The 18,510-nt window shown below is 39.7% G+C and overlaps 1 protein-coding gene across 20 annotated transcripts in view; it reads left to right on the top strand.

The window, feature by feature from the left end:
• Nucleotides 1-11,880: 11,880 nt before the first annotated feature.
• Nucleotides 11,881-18,510, top strand: part of LOC148028961 (uncharacterized) — a 166,100-nt gene continuing 159,470 nt past the window's right edge. For 7 of the 20 annotated variants that reach the window (XM_087687746.1, XM_087687745.1, XM_087687743.1 and 4 more), the window contains exon 1: nucleotides 11,883-12,053. The gene's annotated coding sequence lies outside the window, so the exon portion shown is untranslated. Of the gene's footprint in view, nucleotides 14,864-18,510 lie in introns of all 20 variants that reach the window. The other 13 variants (XM_087687754.1, XM_087687755.1, XM_087687751.1 and 10 more) reach the window with 5 other exon arrangements.

The raw sequence follows: 18,510 nt of genomic DNA, 5'->3' as shown, positions 1-18,510 counted from the left end.
TAAGATCCTCCCTTAGAATTAATTACAGTCATGCTTATTTATTATCTCTTATGCTTCTATGATGACCAAAGTCAGAGACTAGTTAATACTTGATTAACTTGAGCAAAATTGCCATTCCTTGAGGCCATTTTTATGGAAATGGTTTTTTGTTGACTTCACCTCACTCACGATGGTAGTCAACTTATGACGATGGCAACTAAGTAGTGATGTACAATCAATATATTTCAATTTGAACCAACTTATTATGAGACCACTCTACTTGCTCTATCATCCTGCCTCAAAATTTGGACGTGCCATCACTTGATAAGATTTTGTTTGAAGAGGAACTACATATAGCTAGTCACTTTGCATGACCTTCCTTCCTTAATGATCTAATTACTTATCTTTGTGGACTAGCTATCAAACCAAATAACTTGGATACTCTTGTTGAATTGCAGTACAATCCAAATTTCTATAAATTGTGGATTCTTGAAACTACAAAACACTAACCCTTGTATATTACTAACATTAGTTAGTTTGTGCATATTCATTTCTTTAGCTCAATTTGTTGCATTGACAAGAGTTGAAATCCCTCAAACCTTGGAATAATGCTACATCTTATGCAAGTTTAAGATCCAAGGTATGTGATCTCACTTTTGTTTTGGGTATAGTGGCAAAAACTAGAAAACTTGTCATGAATTCTCCCTATATTTTCCACTACTTATGGTACTCTCAAAGTTTTGACCAAGTGAATGCAAGAAAATGATAGGTGACAAAGCAACGTAATGAAAATTTACAATCAGGAGACAACATCATAAGAAATAATAGCTTTCGCTTAATATCTTAAGTTGGAAGACCATCCAGAACAAGAAGATCAAAGAGTATACAAGACGATAAGTTCATCTTGGAGCCGGATGAAGAGACAACAAACTTAGAAAACCATAATCAACGAGGTTTCAATGAAGATTTACCTTGACTACAATATCTAGTTCTTCCTCAAAGAGTAGTTGGAATTGCTTCAGGACCAAGTTTACGAGTCTACATCAACAAGTTCAACTTCTTTGTCATCAAAACTTTGTCAATAATAAGGCAGTGCACTTCAAAGTTCTAGCTTAGTTAGAGTGGATTGTTGAGAAGACAAGGTGTGAGATTGTCGCTGAAGTTAGTTGCACCTTCTAACAAAGTAAAAGTCTATCCAAAGTCTTGACTATTGCACATTTAACCCAACATTGAGATACGAAGTTGATCTTATCCTTAGATTTTTCTATTTTGTCTTCTCTTCTTGAAACCTCATTTCCCTACTTTCTAAAGGTTTATCTTACAAGCCATCTTTTTAATTTTAGTAAATTTATTTAAGTTAAAAATTAATATTATTAATAATAGTTATTTATTGATTTATTAGTAATACTTTTAATATTATTTAATCTCACCAAGATGATCTTTAATTAAGGTATCATTTAACTACAAGCAAAATAATCTCTAGAGCTAATTGGATTATACATTTTTTAGATATTATATTTACCATTATCATTTTAAACCCTTACCCTAAGACTTGTCGGGTATGCCAATGCACTATTAGCCCTTAATCTTATATTAAATTTATCTTTTTCATACAAATTTTTAATGTAGTATCATACCCCATATATTTAGCACCCATCATATAATAGTCCCATATGCTTTGTATAATAAAACTCTTATACTTCTATTATACAACAACCTAGCTCTATTATACATAAAAATTATATTTGTGCAATGTCAAGCATGGGTGTATTCATATTTAAATTGTAATAGAATAACCTAGACCAAAACAATATACCCTAAAATTAATAACCATATCATATAAAAGATATCATGATTAGTGCAAATAATTTAGCAAAGTGATTGAAACAATTTAAAGGTAGCATGGCATATCAAGTGAATCTAAGCAATTGTGTGAATTTATTAACACATTCCCCCCCCCCCCCCCCCCACCTAAATATACAAACACAACCAACATCCTCCCTTCAAACTAGCACCCATCATGTCCTTCCTTGATCTCTCACAATCTCGATTTACATATCCTTCATGTCATCACTAGTCCCTCTTTATATTGAGGGCCTCCTCCTCTATGGAGAGTAGGTTGTGGTTGTTAACAAATGATAGTGTCATTGATGGAGATAGAAAAATCAACACATTGTGAAAGGGATGCAGGAGACACGGGAGAGAAGAGCACACACAATGTAGGTGTTGTCAACAATATTATGACAGCCTTATTGCACTTTCATATATATATATATATATGAATAAAGAATATAGGCGGTCACTATACACGGGCAGGCCCAAGGGCCTTTTACCCCAACAACCTCCCACTAAAAGGCCAATGGGCCAGGGAGTGAGAAAAGAAAAGAAAAGAAAAGAGACAGGGTGAGGAATCATGACATCTCACCCAACGCCCAATCAAAAAGCGAGCTGTGTAATAAGTGTCGGGAATCTCCAAGTCCAAGACATCCAGGAGGCAAGTGATCCCACAGCTCCATACAATGGAGCAATCCATCACAACTCATGAGTGCAAGGATGTAACATCATCATCATCAGAGTAGCGCATACAAGACAACGAAGAGCATCCAAACTCTCCAGAGTCAATCACTGAAAGAGGGCCGGCATCCTAGACACAAGTCAGACGGGGTCTCAAGACAGTATCCGGCCTCAGCGAAGCGGAAGACTAACATACGGCTGTAGAATCAGCCCATAAAGCGCACTAAATGCACATCAAGAGGCCTGTGTAGAATGTGTTGGGCATCCAAATCCCAAAACCTGTAAGCCGTAAAGTTACCATCACCATAACCAAGGAGAAGACATTTGTGTGAGATAGGCTCATGTGGCACACTGACAGTGGCCTGGTAGCCAAATATCCTCAAGTGATCATAGGAGGGTCTCATACCACTCCATGTCTCATGCGGTGTAATACCATCCAAATTCAAGCACGTCGTCCTGTTAACCAAGTAGACTGCCGTCATAAGGGCCTCAGCCCAAAAGCCATAAGACAATCTAGCCGTGGTAAGCAGAAGTAACAACCTTTGCCTGTAAAGTCAGGCACATGCCATGAGCAATCCCATAATACCGGGGGCATAAGAAATCAATGCCATACAAAAAACAAGAGATCCATAAGTTGGGAGAGATAGCATAGCTCTCATAATCCATCTGCAAGCACCTAAGCCTGCTACCAGAGCAGAATCCATAAACTTGTCAAGCATAACTGTAGTATCCTCAATTTGCACCAAGGGAAAAGCCCAAACACGGTGGGTAGCATGATCAACAAAGGTCACAAAGTACGACGCTCCACCAAGCGACTGGGAAGGCATAGGTCCATATACTACACAATGGATAAGATCTAGAGGAGCATGCCTTGTACGATCACCATAAGCCAAGGGGGCTCTGTAAGGACCAAGAGTACAATCAAGGCAAGCATCGGGATCTGTAAGTGACATAAGAGGCAGCAATGAGTCTAAACAAGACAAGATCTCCATCTCTTTGTGGTGCATATGGCCTAGGCGATAATGCCATAACAATGCATGTGGTATCTGGATAACTCCAACCATAGAATCTCCCAAATGAGAGACATGCACTGGGTAATGAGAACCAACTCTAGAGCCTCTAGCCAAAACCAAGCAACCACGACAGATCTTCCATGACCTATCGTGAAGAGAAATAGTATATCCTACATTATGCAACTGACTGACAGAAATCAAGCTCTTACTGAGCATGGGAACATATAAAATATCCCTAAGCATAAGAGAAGTCCCATTAGGCAAAGCTAGGTATATGTCCCCTATACCAAGAATCAAGCAACCATGACAGATCTTCCATAACCTATCGTGAAGAGAAATAGTATATCCTACATTATGCAACTGATTGACAGAAATCAAGCTCTTACTGAGCATGGGAACATGTAAAACATCCCTAAGCATAAGAGAAGTCCCATTAGGCAAAGCTTGGTATATGTCCCCTATACCAAGAATAGTATAAGTATGCTCAAGGCCCAAAGAAATGCATCCATCAAACTCCCTGTAAGTAGAGAACCATGCTCTATGTGGAGTAACATGACAAGATACCATAGAATCCAATAGCCAATCTGAGGCGTAGGCCATATCACCAAGCAAGAAAGTTGTAGGAAAACTAGATGATAGGAGTACATGCTCAACTGAATCATCATGGGTAACAACATGTACCTCATCACTAGTAAGAGTGGTATCACCTGCTACATCTATTGTATCTCTGCATGCCGAGTCCGTCTCTGTCTCTATTGCTCTCTAATCAGTCTAAAGCATTTTCTTTGAACATGCCCAAGATTTCCACAATGGAAGCAAACAATATCTAAAGTAGAAGAACATGTAGAAGACGAAAAGGAATCCAAGTCATCATGAATAGGGCTATCCATAGCATCCACGGAGCTCAAGCAGTTGAGGGCTGTCCCAACATAGCGAACCTGCTCATAAAGACAATCATATGCTAGTGCATCTATGGTAGAAGCATGTTGCAAATGCTCATGAAACCTCAATGGATGGGAGGACATAAAGGCATCAATCAAGGATGCAAAAGCTTCCACATGAAGAAGAGTCGTAGCCAACTGCATGACATAACCAACCACAGTACAATAAAGCATAAAACATCTGTCATAAGATCATATGATATTCAGCCATGAAATCAGCCCATAACCATATGCATACGCATAGCTCTGCAGTACATCACGCCACCAAGGAACATCCAAGTCAAGTAAAGACCAACAAGTGGCAAAGCATCTTGCAAGAGTTAAGCTCCAGGTGAAGCCCAAATATCTATACAACAACATCCAAATAAGTGGCTCTGTAAGGTATACAACAGTAGACCATGTGCATAGACATGTAAGCATACATAGCATCTACTCTCTGACATGGACGGGCAATAGTAGCCCAACTAGCATAGAAGCTAGTATCCTGCATATCCAATGCAAAGAAGCAATCACATCTCAATAGGCAACTGCCAAAACAAGGGAGCAGTTCACTGCTCAATACCTGTAAGTGCATCCAAGTAATAGCCAAGATCCATAATTAGAGCATCAAATCCCATATAACATCCAAGGTCGCAACAGAAAAATCCAAGTCAATGTCTAACTTCTCAAGGGAATACTCAAATGAATGTCGAGACGAGCTCAAACAACTGCCATCCATAGCCAAAGCATAAAGCATTCACCAAGACATCATAACCCGTATTGGGTAGCCTAGGCATAAACCATGTCATAGATGAAATGCCTGCTACAAAGAAGTGACAGTCAAACCCAAATCGAGCTCTAATCTCAGCTCAAAAGCATTCCGGAGCATAAAAAAAACATGTGGCATAGTCCAAATACATCATGACATCATACCAAGTAGCGGGAGCACCTCGTGACCAGTAGGCATAACCCAACTATAGCATAAATAGCTTCATCCCTGAAGTTTCCAGCAGCATATAACCTCTATAAACTGAACAAATCAGTGCTCAATCCAAGCTCAAACCATAGGCAAACCATAGGCATACATTCCCGTATGTATAGGCACAAACCGAGCATAATCGGGCATCAAATGCCAAGACCTATAAGCATAAAATTGAAGTAACAGGTGGCTGCCCTGTTTTGGACAGATTTGGGACTGTTCAAAACAGTCAATGGCTGAGCTAAATTAGCTCCAAATGTGTCTCACATAAGAGGCATAATATCCATAAGTGATCCGGTATCAATAGACATCAGTAGAAGCATCACATAAGCCATAGGCATATAAATACATGCTGTCTCAGACTTGAAAGTTGTTGCAGAATATTTTGTCATTAGAATTTGGAAAATTCAACATCACCATCGCGTCCGAAGCGTGCGAAAACCCCAATTTAGACTCTTACCTTGCCTGAATCGGGTTTTGAATGCCCGAGATATGACAAAAAGAGTGATTTTTGAGCCATTTTTGCAAACAAGTGCAAATAAAATGTGAGCATGCTGCTGTACTTCAGAGGCCAAATTAGGGTGGGTAGGGGATAAGAAAGAGTCCAATGAAGGCCTACAATAGGCCTACACAAGCCTAGGACAAGTCCAAGCAAGAGGTGAAGAGAACAAGCTTCAATGATGAAATAAGAAAAATAAATCCATGAATACAAGCATGAGAGAAGTACTTACTTATGAATGGAGGGAGATTGTACCCATGAATCTCCAGTCTTGCACTTTAATCTCTATTTTCTCTTTTGTGTAATTTGTGTTCCTCAAAGAGCCTTTGGTTGTTGGTGTTAAAGTGAAAAGTCCTAGCTAGGTTAATTAAAATCCAATTCATTTGTTGGACTTTCCATTTTGAAGTGGGTGCAATCAATACCACCTATGTTGTTCAAAAAGCCTCGAGTTTTTTCCATTCCATCCTTAATGCATTGAATTTTAGTGGGGGAGGCTAGCCATCTAATGACGTCCATGAAATGGCAAAGCATTGCTTGAATGAAGTTGTTTACAATTTTGGATACAATGCTCTAGACTTGTAAGTGATCCCGCGATAGCAACTGGGTATATTACAATTTTAACTATGTCAGTCATTTACAGGTGCACAGATTACACTGTAAGGCTTAAGGTGTTTGTTGGGTTGCAGACATAAAAGCGAATTGCATATAGATTGTAGATTGTAGTTATTGTTATGCAATCAATGAAAAAGGCTATGTGTTTAGGTGTTATACACTTGGTATCGACTTACTTGCATATTGGAGTTTTTTGCAAGGTTATTTGTTTGTCAAAATGTCTAACAACTTCAATCAGAATATTAGAGTGAGAAGCTTGATAATAATAATTACCCTACATTGAAGTTCAAAATGACAAATTTCTTGAAGGATAAAGGTATTTGGAATTATGTTGAAGAAGACATGGCAATAGCACCAAAAGTTCCTATGTGAAATGTTACTATTGGAGAGCAGATAAAGGCTAGGAAAGATTGGGAGCAAAGATAGAGTAAAGTAATTTATTAGTTGTCTGTCACCAGTGTCATAAATAGTATGATAAGATATTTGTAGGAATTCGATACCCTTACTATTGCACAAAAGAATTTGGCAAGGCTATTTGAAGTAAATACCAAGACTAGAATGTTGTACCTCAAGTCAAAGTTGAAGAAACAAGCGAAAAGAGAGCATGCTCATTAATGATTATGCCTTGAAGATTAAGAGTATTGTAGAAGCTCTCGGATCTATCAATGTAGTAGTTGTTGATGATGTTGTGTATACATGCTTTGATGGACTTGGAGATAAATATAAGAGCTTCACATCATCCATGAATATGAGTGATGATATGCCTAATATTGTAGAATTGACTTCTATGTTAATACTTGAGAAGAAGAATCTTGGCTTGGATTTCTCTTCTGCTCAAAGCAAGATCAAGTTTGAATATGTGTTCTACTCTTCTAGTAGAGGTAGAGATCATGGTAGAAGTCAAGGTGGTGGTTGTGGTCAAAGTATGACGCATAACAAAATACAGGAAGATAGTCTCGAGAAAGGGGCAGTCAAAGAGACCAAGTTGTAGATTCTAATAGGCAATAGAATTTCTATGATAGCAAAGAGCATTGGCATTGTGGTTAGAAATGCCACATTTCTAAAATTTCTTCAAAAAGAAGATTGAAATTAGAAATGAGAAAAAAGTAGCAATGCAAATATGCATTTAGAAACAATGATGATAGAAGTGAATAATTGTTTGTTATGCAACACGTTATGAATACTGTGACTATTGACGAGTCATTAAAGAATTATATAGGTATGTAGACTCAAGCATCTCTAACCACATGAATTCTAACGGAGAGTGGTTTAGAGAGATGCACAATCCAGAGTCTCCAGGCTATGTGAAAACGAGGGATGATACAACTCTCCCCATTACTCATGTTGGAGATGTTTTTTTTAGTATGTAAGATGGTAAAACTAAGTATTTGTCTAATGTGCTACATATATCAAATATTACCAAAAAAATTGTTTTTATTGGTCAGATGGTAGAACAAGGATTATAGATTTGATCCACATTTGATTATTATTATGTAGGAGATCCCAAAAATGATTGCAGGTTGATTGCGAAAGGAAAACATGTTGGTAGATTTTTCACTCTTTATGTAAGTCTACGTGAAATAAATGCTTCCATGTTGCACAAGGTTCAAGAGTTGTGATTAATATTGAAATTTAGCATAAGAGAATTAGTCATGTGAATGTGCAGTGGCTAAAAGACATATAGTCAAAACATATTTATGAATGGTTTGCCTAAGTTTAGACTTGATGGGATGTATAAAGTATATGAAGTATGGCAAGTTGGAAAATAGGCAAGGTGTGTATTTTCACATAAAAAACATGCATACAAGAAGCCACTTCAATTGATACATTCTAATGTGTGGGATCCTACAGAGACTGTAACTTTGAGTGGTTGCAAGCATTATGTTTTCTTCATTGATGATTATACTTACAAAGTATGAATTTACTTTATGCGTGAGAAAAGGGAGGTGTTCATTACTTTAAAATCTTTTAGGCTTTGGTTGAGAAGGAAACAAGGTTGCATATTAAGTGCCTAAGATTGAATGGAGATGAAGAATACATCTCCAATGAGTTATTAAGTAAAAAAATAGGCATATTGCTAAGGTGGCTCATGCATTGATGTTAGAAAGAAACTTGCATTGTTACTATTGGGTTGAAGTATTTACTATTGCTATATAGATTATGAACATGACACCCACTGTTGTTGTACATGGTATGATACCCGAAGAGAAGTTTATAGGTAGAAAGCCAAATTTGTTCCATCTTAAAGTATTTGGATGTATTGCTTATGTGTAATTCTTGATGAGTTGCATAGTAAATTGGTTTCCAAAAGTAGAAAAATGTGTATTTGTGATATATTCTCTTGAGTAGAAGGGATATAGATGTTATAACCTTACTACAAATGAGCTAAGAGTTAGCAAGGATGTTGTTTATAATGAAATGAATAGCTAGAACATTAATGTGCAGAATGTAATTTGGGATTAATAAGCATGAGAGTATGGCTATGTAGAAAATAGATCAACATGAGATATTATGTGGATAGCAAGAGTATCCTAATCATGGTTCTGTTGATAAACCTTGGAGTGGTAGATTAAGGTCACAGGTTACTCCACCAAGTATATCATAGATCTAAAAAAAGGATAAAGAGAAAGTTGGGGACTTACCTATGATGAAAAATGTATAATCAAGTTTCTCTCATGTTCATGTTGATTTAGATGGCTTTGAGTAGAACTTGGATGAGGAGTTTGGGATTCTATCTATTAAAACACCTGGTGTGCGGAAGGCATAAGAGGAAAGCATCTAGTAGTAATGCGGATCCTCGCAGGTCAAGTAGAGTAAGAAAGCTAATGCAGAACTGACATATGATAGTTATGTAGCTCATCACTATGCATACATGGCTAAGGTTGTGCAAGATGTTAAACCCACTTGCTTTAAGGATGTAATGGGTAATGAGTATTAGGATTGTGCTATGGATGAAGAAATGGCTGCACTTAAGGAGAATGACATGTGGGAGTTGGTGCCTTTACCTAAAGGCATGAAGGCTATTGGTTGCAAATGGGTTCACAAGGTCAAGTATAAGTAAAATGGATCTATAGAGCACTATAAGGCATGACTAGTTGCCAAAGGATATGTGTAAACTCATGGTATTGATTATGAGGAGACTTTTATTCTAGTAGCTAAAATGGCAACTGTAAGGGTTGTCATAGTAGTGCATGCATCAAAGCTTTGGATCATGTAGGAAAATGATGTTAAGAATATCTTCTTGCAGGGGGAGTTGCAAGAGGAAGTTTATGTGGAGTAGCTACTTGGTTATGTGAATGAGAATCATCTAGATTATATATGTAGGTTTCATAAGACCTTGTATGGATTGAAGTAAGCACCTAGGGCATGGAATGATAGGATTGTAAAATACCTTGTTAGGATTGGATTTCGCAAAGCAAAAGTTGATCACTCACTCCATGTATATGAGAGTGATGTAGGTATTGTGGTCATTAGTATATATGTGGACGATTTGATCATTGTAGGTAATGGTGAGGTAGAGATTGACCATATGTAGGGTCTTGCTAAGATTGAATTTGAGCTGAAGGATTTGGGAGAAGTGCATTATTTTCTTAGTATAAAGATGATTAGGACTCGAGAGGATATATGGTTGTCATAAAGACAGTATGTGTTGGATATATTGAAGAAGTATGGTATGGTTGATTGTAAACCTATTTCTTTGCCTTTGGATGTTAATCCTAAGCTTAGTGCACGGGGATGATCTAATTGAGGATGTCACTATATATCGGAAGATTGTGGGCAACCTTATCTATTTGACGATCACTAGACCAAACCTAAACTACACATTTGGTTTGAAGAGTTTATGCAGCTTTCACAAAGCTACATTTGGATACAATGTAGCATACATTGTGCTATGTCAAGTCCATATTGGATTATACTTTATTTTATGGTATAGGCATACCATTGGACTTGCATGGTTACACATATGTAGATTGGACTGATAGTATTTTATACAAAAGGTCTATCAGTGGATTTATGTTTTCTGGCTATGTAAGCTACTTTGTGATTTAGGGATTCAGGTGGACAAGAAGGTTATTATTTACTATGATAACCTTAGTAGCATTCAATTGGCTAGGAACCCAGTGTATCATGTGTGGACCAAATACGTAGAGGTCCATTACTGTTTCATTCGAGAGAGGGTTCATGTAAGTAATATTGACTTGGTTTATTTTAGCACAGAGGATCAAGTTGCTGACATTTTCGCCAAGGCCTTAGGAGTTGAGAAGCTTCAATGCTTTAGGACTATACTTGGAGTTCATAAGCTCATGGTGAGCTTGAAGGGGAGTGTTGAGATATCAAACTCTGTATGAGCTAGCATTCATTATGTACCTTGGTGATATGGTAAGATATTACTCACTAGCATGTTAGGTGATCAACATGAGGATACTCTAGTGCTTCTATAGTTGGACTATTCTCACATAGTTCACCCTTGGTTATGGCACACTCATTGTGTCACCTCTTCTTTCCTTAGCGGATTTATACTTAGTGACTACTTCTATATATGTTGTGGTACTTTCATATTAGTCTTTTATCATGTTGCAGACTTAGTTCTTTTGTGTGGAAGAATAAGAAGATTTCAACCCTATCTCTCAGTGTGCTCAAGTCTTAATTGTTTTTATGTGTGCACCCTTGGTTACTTCATCTCTCTCCCCTCTTGTCTGTTTTTATAAGATACACTACACATTGGTGAGTGATATAATCATAATTGAACGATCATAATGATTATAGATAGGAAGGATTGCATAGTGTATGCCCATTAAAGATCCCTTAGATGTGTTGGATTTACATGGTGTTATGAATGATTATATATATGGTAAACAAAAGCATTCCATGCACATAACTTAACACTTTCATGGCTCCCCCCCCCCCCAAAGGAGACTTGAAGTTTTAAAGATGCCTTAAGGATATTCAAAGGTTTGAACTCATGGACCCACTTATACACTCTTACACTTACATCGTTTGAATGGGGTTGTAAAACATAAAATACTTGTAGGATTATGGTAGCAGTTATTAATGTAGTACTTATACTACATACTAAAACACCTTTGGAACTAGCAATTGCGAATGGTAGTTATTATCATAAGTATGAAAGGCTCTTTGAGTGAAGTAAAGGAAGGTTTTTGTACAAAACAAAATTGGAATGACCTCATAGCATGGTTACTTAAGCATTTCACGAATCAATTGGGTGCAAAAGAACCTTGCACCGTTGAAGTAGTTATTGCTTAAAGTGTGACATTATCTCAAGAGTAAGGCTGGTTCTTTTTTATGAGTCATGACACTCTATTATCTCCTTGGGCCTCCAACTTCCTTGAAATTTGAGGTAAACTCCTTTTGCTTCCATTGTAACCCGGCGTGAAGGTCCTCCAACTTCCCACGGAATAAAGCATCACGTGGACTCGCGACGAATCGAGATAGGACACAGAAAGAAAAAGCTTAAGCATACGTGCGTTGTGCAGGGGAACGTCAATTAGGCTAGTTTGCCTTCCTTCCCTCGTCAGGTCTCTCTCTCTCTCTCTCTCTCTCTCTTTCTCTAATTACAAATGCTGACGCGCGCATGCACGCACGTGCTCACAGACACAGCCGCACGCATGCGCGTGCCTCGTTCTTGCGCAATTGTGCGCATTGAACCTCTTCATGTTGGGGTCTGTGATTGGCCATCCCGAATGCCGATACCATGCATATGCACCATTCTTCATACACCCGTGTGTCAAAACCTGTAATTAGGAGGGAGAAAAGCATAAGGAGATAATGGTATCTCCTAGATGACGCAACGAAATGAAGAAGAATCTAGAATCTGAGAATGTTGCCACTTCCTGCAACCTTGCTTCACCTTCAGGAATAGTGAGGATCTTTAGCTCTTGGGCCAGCTCTGCTCTGACACCATGTAAAGACACGGTAGGGTTTGCAGGAACACAGTGTGTCTCGGCAAATACTAAGGCACAGCACTTGGAAACACAGAAAATGAATGAAATGATGAACCATGTATAGAGTGGGCCTCAGGGTTCCGTGTGATCAGATATTCTTCTTGGAATTATGATACAGGGCTGTACAGGATAGGTGATGATTATTGTGTCTGGTTGTAATCTATCAAAGCTGACATATGGTTAGCTCATACCATATTTTACCTGGTTGAGCTTATGTTGGGAGCGTAACTTGCATCCTGGGCTTTAAGAGGCTAGATATTTCACCTATGATGCCAGTGCTGGATAGTTCAAGCTTTTGATAAGGGAATTCCAATGCGTAATAGCTTGACTGCATCATACCTGGAATACAGTGTTGAGATGTATGGGTAACATTCCGGTTCAGTATAGAGGCTGCCTACACCGTATGATCATCAGAACACATACATATTATTTGTGTCAGCAGATTGCAATTGCAGCAATGTGAGACACAGCCTATGCTTAGGAGGTTTGAGTTCCAATGGTTGCATGATGGATGCCACTTGTGAAAGTGCCGTAACAGACAGGGTAGCAGTCTGCACCACAGACTTCTGAGTGGAGTGCAGAGCAACGTTCAAACCAACTGTGTTCACCTTCTACTGCTGTGTACTTTGAAATTTTAGGGATTCCTTTTACCTTTTCTCGCATACTCTCTCAAAGTTATCATGCATAGTAGGTGTGTTGAAGCAGTACAACAGTACAAGGGCACCAGGATGGCTCCCTTTGATGACAGGTGTTGTAGGTTGTGGTGGTTCTTTTCCAAGAGATGACAATTATTCAAAGCCAAAAGGACTTCAGAAAGTTTGACAGTCTCTCAGCCTTGTGGGGAGGCTTAGTCAACACTTAATGGTTCTGGATTTGGTGGCTTGTGACATCGGTTTGTATTTAAGGGTACCCAGCTCAGTGCCTTGAGTAGCTGGCTCTTCCCCAGCAAGCTAAGATGATGTCCTAATGAGTAGTCACAATTCCCATTCTCACTGATCCCCAACTCCTATGTGTGAAGTTACAGTGGACATTAACTACAATTGGTGGAGTTCTGATGGACTTAACTCCTAGTTGGGGAGACTTGATGGAAAGTATTTGGTCCTTGATTATGACCCATGCGAACACATAGCATCTGGGTACAGGGCAGATAGATACATGGGTGCACATGTGCATGTGATATACATCGTTTGGATAGACATGCAGTTGAGTCATAGACAGCCAGAAATTAGAATGATGAGCAGTGGGAGCAGGGAATGGGTGGCTGCATGGCCACAGCACAAGGCCAGAAAGACCAGCAGAGTAGCAACATGTTGGTGGCTTGCCATTTAGCAGAGGTGGTGATGTGTGCTGCATGGTGGCATTAATTGGTAGCACAGGTGGTGAATGGAGCTGGAAAAGTATAGTTGGCAGCCCAGCAGGTGGGATGGTGACAAGTAGGACAGGCTGTGGTGATGTGGCATTGGTGTAGAGGTTTATGGGCTGCGGCATGGCTGTTGGGCAGTACTCTAGTCAGAATGAGCATAGCAGGTCAGAAGGGCGGGCCCACCCACATAAACAGCTCCCCTCCTCCTTGACACACTCTGATGACGGGATATTTCTTCTCTAGCTTCATTGCAGCTGTTTTGCTACTCAGCACCAGAGCACTTACATAGTCTACACTGAGTAGAAGATTGAGTTTTGACATTGACTTCAGAGATTTACCAAAATGGTGCTTGGGATAGAGCAGTGGTATAACAAATTTTTAAAGCCCATGTGGACCCCAGTGCAGCAGCTGAACTGTTTGGACAGGCAAATCTCAGGCAGATTTCTGCATGTTGTACATCAGATTATCCACCCATATATCTTTCACTACGTACACACAGTGTCGGTGGATATTTTTGGCTTTGTCTCTTCCTCTTTCTTTTGAGTCGTGCATATAGTGTTTTGGTACCTTAATTGATTCTTTTGGAATGTATGTTTCCTTATTGCAGCAAGAGATCTAGCATTTCAGACACATGCAATTTTGCTTATTTGATGATGAAGCATGGGAAAATCTTATCCAGGATTGCTTTCTCAAGTGGCATAAATCTCGATCATATTGACTGTATGGAACAAACATGAGCAGGACCTTGGCCTAAAAGGAATTCCACAGTTGAGAAGTACCATCGTAGGGAGCAGGGGGAGGACAATGGCCATCTATATTGGTGATTTGGCAATGCTAGATTGCTTGATTGCTTCTCAATGTAGACATGTGGTTAAGGCAGCCTTTGTTCTTTGATCATGATTAGATGAGGAGTTGAAGGTGGTCAACACTTTGCAAGGGGTATATGTACCCTTATTACATGGGCTTAGAGATGAGTGGATAACATCTATATGAAGAAAGCAGCCACCACAAGCATTCCAAGGTACTGCAGGTCTATGTGTGGTTGTAGGACAACTAGCATTCTTCCATATTTTGACCTTTTGTCTTCCAAGAAAAGAGAAAATCTTGATAACCACATCAGTCAAAGAGTTCAAGTTAACAATAATCCAAGCCTTGTATATGACAACAATGATGCAACATAGTTGAAATATCTTGTTAGTTCCATCAACAGAAGAAAAACCGGGAGGCTACTCTATATAGAATTCTTCCTCCAAATAACTGTTCGGAAAGGCACTTTTGACATCCATTTGATAGATAGGCCAACCGTGGTGAGCGGCAAGTGCAACCAACAGACGATGTCAACTGAGCGGTAAATGCAAAGGTTTCTTCATAGTCAATGGCATGCTTTTGCGTGAAACCTTGCACTACAAGGCGAGCCTTGTATTTGTTTTAAGTACCATCAACCTTTAGCTTGGTCCTAAAAATCCATTTCGTTCCAATGACCGGCTTGTGACAAGGACGATCCACCAATTTGCAAGTCCCATTTCGATCAATACTATCTAGTTCCTTCTCCATAGCCTCACGCCAGAGAGGGTGTTGGAGAGCCTTTTGCCACAACTATCTAGCTTAGAATGTGTAATGTAATCAGCAGTAAACATCAATGCATACAAAGCTTGAGGAGCAAGCCAAGCAAACCTTTTAGGGCCCTCTAGAGTGAAATCCAGTGGAAGGATCCCTGACTCTCGTATGGTCTGTTGGTACCAGTGAGGTAACAGGTCTTACGAAGGAGGCCTGGGAGCTAAAGTATTTACTGGAAGATCAAGAGCGAGCAGTAGATCTAGTTTAGTAGATACGATCTCAGATGATGTGAGCGAAGGTGAGGACAAAGAGTCTAGTATAGAGGACTATATGATGTCGCTCTCATCAAAGATGACATCTCTCCTAATAATCACCTTGTTTGTCAGAGGATTGAATAAATAATAGGCTTTCATTTTGGAAGAACAGTCCACAAAGATCAAGAGATCTGCTTGAGGGGTAAGCTCTCCTATCTTGTCATTAGGAGTGTGCATATAAGCATGACTATGGAAAACTCTAAAGTGAGAAATAATAGGCCGAGAGTCAAAAAATGCTTGTATGGAGTATATTTAGGGACTGTTGTAGACATTGATTGAGGAGGATGTACATCGAAGTATTAATAGCCTCGACCCAAAGGTGCTTAGGAGCTCTGTTGCGAATAGCATAGAGCGTGCCATATTCAAAACTTTTCGGTTTCTATGCCTTCCGACTCCATTCTGTGTAGAAAAGCATAAATCTAGAGAAATCATCGGATTTGTGCTTTAGGAAGTACACCCATATAAATCTAGAGAAATCATCTACTATTAATAAGAAGTACAATGCACCATTCAAGGCAATAGTGAATGTGGGACCGCAAAGATCTACATGCATGAGCCTAAGGGGTTTAGCAGCATGAGTGATAGACTCTTGACAAAAGGGTGTATGATGCTGTTTACCTAGCGGACATGCTTTATAGACCTCTCGAGATAGTTTTAGGCGTGGAAGGCCCTCAACCATCCCCTGATGCAATAGCTCATAAAGAGAGTCATAGGCAAGATGCCCTAAGAGAAAATGCCAAAGACGCTTAGAGTTCGTGGACTCTTGTGTGGTGGCGAAAGCCTGGAAGCAATGGAATTCTGACTTATTGGGGGTCGACTCGGTAATAAAGTGTCATGTAGTAAAGGCCATTAGGTTGTGCCTTGTCTCGAGTTATCACTAAAGCAGTTTGAGAGTCTAGGATCTCGATTGTAGTCGTTGTGAAGAAAACTACTCACCCCAATTGGCAAAGCTGCTATATGGACAACAAGTTCACCCTAGGTTGGGGGACATGACATGACCTTGGGCGTGAATCTTGGGCCAAGGAGTTGTTTCCTACGCGAACTCTCTTGGTTGTAGGGGCTTGGGAAATGAAAATGTCCGCTCTAGGAGTCATGTGATGGGTAGCTCCACTGTCCACAAGCCAAATAGGTGCAAAAGTGCTTGGTTGTGATTAGTGGGCCTTTATAGGCACCTCATCAGGAGGCAACTTGCAGATGTGAATGAGACTCATATCGTATGTTTATAAGGAGATAATGTGGACCTTTGTGGACCAAATAGACAAACCCTCTAGAATTGAGTAATTCATCGACTGTGATGATTCATTGGTGGTAGTGTGGGTTTGGCCTCGCCACTGCCCCTATTGGAGGGTGTAACCACCCTACTTCTGCTGGGGTTACTCCACTAGGGTGCACTGGTTTGATTCTTGGATTTTGGTTGTGTGCCTCTTGCCTTAGATTGACACTTGTTGTCATAATATCTAGTCTTTTGATAATGTTGACAATATTTATTCTTCTTAAATACATTCTATCGTTTAGGTTTAAGAGTAAATTGAGTGGTTTCTTGGGATTCACTAGCCCTCTTTTGAGTTTTTGAGGGAACCACTAGATGAGAGGGTGGGGGATAAAAGCCCAAGTTTGGAACATATAGGACTTGTGAAACAGAGCTCAATGGACAGTCCGATAAAAGAGGCAAAGTTCCAACACCACTAGTAGGCAGTGATGAGATGTCACCAATAGTGACTAAAACCTTTGATGGGAATGAAGATCGTGCAATAAATCATCTCACAAAGTCATGTGACTCGAAGCACTACTGTTAACTAGCCAGTTCTCTCTGATCACAAGGCATCCATTGAAGAAGGCTCCTCCAACTCATGGATATGAAGAAACACATAATTATGAGTAACAACTAGTGTAGAGGTAGAAAAAGGCGTGGATGATGTGGCTCCATCCTTCGCTCGTGGACAAAGGTGAGGGTATTTCTTTCAACATTTCCACTCTGGATGAGTCTCCTTCCCACAATGTGGGCATTTAGGCCTTTCCTAATTGGAGTTAGCTTGAAGAATATTCCTATTGTTAGCCTTTGACTTCCCTTTCTTCTTTTTCCCCCCTTTTGAATTGACAGTAAAAGCTTTAGTGGAGTTGGATCCTTGGCTATAGTCTACCTCTTTGGCTTGCTCATCATGCTCCAAAACAAGTGGGGCAAGCTTCTCCCATAGGAGCTTCTCATGGGTTCTCGATATAAGAAGGCTGGTTTAGAAGACATCAAACCGTTGAGATGGCACCTGAGTTAAAAGAATCATGGCCATATCCTTTGAAGATATCATCCTGCTGAGGGGTGCAAGCTCATCCCTCATCCTCCAACATGATGTGGTCCTTCATTGTGAAAGAGTCATCAATAACGAGCGGCTGTAATTTCTTCTCGAGAATAATTTGGTGGGCAAAGGTCTTCTGATGGTACAAAGAAGCAAGCTTTGTCTACACTTCCATTGCCTACCACAACCTATGCAGATGCACTAGGCCAGAATCCTATAAGCTCATAAAGCGGAAAGATCAAGCTTGAGAGTTGAGCCGATCCCATAGGGCTACACGATCCATCAATGATTCCACTTTGGGATCCTCCACTGGACGGGGAATAGGATGGGTAAAAAACTCCCAAAGAACAAAGGTATCAAGGATATACTCCACCTTAAATGACCAAAGCAAATAGTTGGAGCCATCTAGTCAGTCTTCTTTGGGTAAAGAAGGAAGTACATGCACCAATATAAAGGGTGCCATAGGTGGCATTTTGAGGCCAGTAGAACAGGCATTCTGAGAAACA

The sequence above is a fragment of the Lygodium microphyllum genome, chromosome 11 (assembly GCF_053477565.2).
Source record: "Lygodium microphyllum isolate KBCC chromosome 11, Lygodium_microphyllum_v1.1.10, whole genome shotgun sequence".
Taxonomy (NCBI): domain Eukaryota; kingdom Viridiplantae; phylum Streptophyta; class Polypodiopsida; order Schizaeales; family Lygodiaceae; genus Lygodium; species Lygodium microphyllum.
The sequence above is the reverse complement of the archived record's forward strand: the minus strand, read 5'-3'. Positions and strand labels throughout refer to the sequence as shown.